This window comes from Pinus tabuliformis, chromosome 7, assembly GCF_031772625.1.
Source record: "Pinus tabuliformis cultivar Carrire ecotype Pingquan chromosome 7, CPIR1, whole genome shotgun sequence".
Classification (NCBI taxonomy): Eukaryota; Viridiplantae; Streptophyta; class Pinopsida; order Pinales; family Pinaceae; genus Pinus; species Pinus tabuliformis.
Window position 1 is genome coordinate 660,981,362 of NC_142293.1, and position 2,929 is coordinate 660,984,290.

General features: G+C 32.8%; 1 long non-coding RNA gene across 1 annotated transcript; it reads right to left on the reverse strand.

Annotated features, from left to right (window-relative positions):
- Window positions 1–1,158: 1,158 nt before the first annotated feature.
- On the reverse strand, window positions 1,159–1,901 carry LOC149249177 (uncharacterized). The gene is made up of 2 exons (XR_016266742.1): window positions 1,739–1,901; window positions 1,159–1,431 (listed from the first exon to the last, which is right to left on the reverse strand). It is a non-coding gene; the product is annotated as an uncharacterized LOC149249177 (long non-coding RNA).
- Window positions 1,902–2,929: the final 1,028 nt, after the last annotated feature.

Below are 2,929 nucleotides of genomic sequence, written 5' to 3' on the forward strand. Positions count from 1 at the left end.
AAATTTATCATTAAAAGAATTGTTAGAGATATGTACACAATTTTTTAAGACATTGTGTAAAAGGATGAAATGTAGACACTTAAATTGTTTTCCTAAGTATATAACTTTTATTTATGGAAAATTGATATAACTTAAAGTAAATAATGGTGTTTTTATAAGATTGTATGTTTTTTTCTAAAACATAATGCATGTTTTGGCATTAGGCCCTGTAAATGATAGAATTTTTTGAAACAAATTTGTATGATTCTATAAGTAAATATATTTTTTTGAATCAAATTTCTGAAATATATATATAGAATCTACACACAGAGTTTTATAAGTGTGTTTAGTTTTATTAGCAATCATCATAGATTAGTCTTAACTCTTAATACTGGATCTATCAAGGGCCTAAATGGATCAAATTTTTCAAGATGCAAATCTTATTTTGAGTGCAATACTCTAAAAAAAGTTTGCACCTCCAAAAATTCGATTAATCTCGGCCCTTGGTACGTGTTAAGAAGGAGATATACTACTTCTTAATAATACCATTTATATTTATATAAATTCCACATCCATATATATATATATATATATATATATATATATATATATATTCTTATTTTTCATTTGATTAAAACCTTAATATTCTTATTGCTTAAAAACAATAAGCAATAAATAAATGCAACTCATTAGCATATATATAAATACAAATGATTGTGACTAATAAATAAATGAGAAGTTTCATATATTCATATATTCATACAACATAATAAAAAAATTAAATTAAAAAATTATTCAATACTTTTAATATAGTTACATCTAAACCAACAATAATACTTAAAAACACTTTTTTAAATTCCTAAATGAATCGCAAGTACATTAAGTATGTTCTATAACATGAAATATAAAGACAATTTGTAGAATTGCACATAGGCATTTATAGCATTTGATCACAAATATCCATTAGCACATGTACATTAGGCATTTTCTATAACATGAAAAATAGAGACAATTTGTAGAATTGCACATAGGCATTTACAGCATTTCATCACAAATATGCATTAGCACATTAAGGTCAATTAAAGCACATTAAGGTCCATAAACGAGATGCCTTGTAACATCTCTGTATATATGGGGGATATTTTTCACTATACTAATCGTGTTTTTTATGAAAAGTTACAATAATATAACAATGCACACATATATATGGTTTATAGTTTAACATAATCATTTGAAACATATAACAAACAAGGGAAGCTGCGACGCAGCGAGTCCCTGCGTCAAGTTGAGCCTGCCTGAAAATTCGGAATAAACGTTTACCCAGTTGCTGGAACATCCGAAGTAGGAACAGCAGGTCTTACCATAGTCATTGTGTGAAAAGACTCTTAGAGAACTCTTGCTTGGCATGTCCCACAATCTCACTGTCTTGTCCATCGATGATGAAAGTAAATACTGCCCACAACCATATTCAGGAGCTTAGCCACATGCTCAAAAAAAAAACTATTGCTCAGGGACTAGCTTTCAATGTTTTCTTTCATCTAATCACACAAAAAAAAACAATGATAATTGTACCCATAAAAGTTTAATCAAATTTTGTGCTAGAAAATCATATGTACATCCACACAGTCATCTAAATGATTTAAGTAGGCCTAAATGACTCCATATTCCAGAGCCAATGTTTGGAGCCTGATGAAATTCCATTGGCTCAACCCCTTGTTTGCCATGGGATACAAGAAGACTTTAGAGGTTGATGACGTACCAAATGTTGCAGGCAAGGATACTGCTGAAGAGTCATATCGAGGACTTGAAACCAACTGGTGCTGCCAAAAGGTCGAGACAAATATACAGAACCCATCAATGCTAAAGGCCATTCTGTCATCTGTTTGGAAGGGAATGATAATCAATGCTTTGTTTGCAGCCATATTTAGCTGTGCAACATATATAGGTCCATATCTGATAAACTTGTTCGTAGAGTACTTGGGAGGAACAGAGCATTTTTCCTATGAAGGCTATGTGCTGGCCTCTGTTTTCTTTGGTGCAAAGACCAATGTCCCCAATAGTCATGTTAAACTGTACATTGCACCTTGCTAACAAACAAATGGGGATAATTGCACCAAAGATAATTTTCTCAAACTTCAGCTGCATAATCACTCGTGTACTGAATTCTCTGATACTTCTTTGACAGATGGAGTTTTGATAAGTTGGCTATAATTGCCCTTTTCTTTGAAGAGCTGAGCATGGTGATGTTTGCAATAAAGCCTGCCCTCAATTGCAATATAGTTTGAGGGACTGATAACACAACCACCATGCATACACTTGAAGCATGCCTTGTGGTATCCCACACCTTCCACAGAAATCTGCAATACAAAAGAGCATGTCCAACCAGACAGTTTATTAATCCTGAGTTGAGATTTTACAGTCAGAAACTCCTTTGTTGACCATTTGACAAAAAACCCATAACTATGAACATAATGAAGACATGCTGACGACTGAACCAAAAGTGTCTTTCTCTATGCTTCAAGCAGGAAATACTTTTGAGATTCAGTATCATCTTTACTTTAACTTAATACCAGGCAAGGTTGCCCAATCTAATCCTAAAGGTGGACAAGGTAACATTGAAAAATAATGACCTTTTCAATGGGATAAATTGTATTTCCACAAGCAAGGCATTTCTCTTGTGTGCCAGAAAACAAAGCAGAGACCCTGTTGGGTGTCTTAATCTGCACATACCAGAAGTTATTTATAAATGGAAACAGTTAATGCAGAGCAGGAAACAACCTTCTGAATTAAAGCAATCCGATTTTGAGACTACCTAAAAATCTGATTTTGTGACTATCTAGATTTACATCTAATCATAAAGATGCTCTTGCAGATTTCATTACTGCGCTTCACACTTTCAATAACCAAATGTAGAACCCTTTACACTTGTAAGGGGACAGCCAAGCAAATG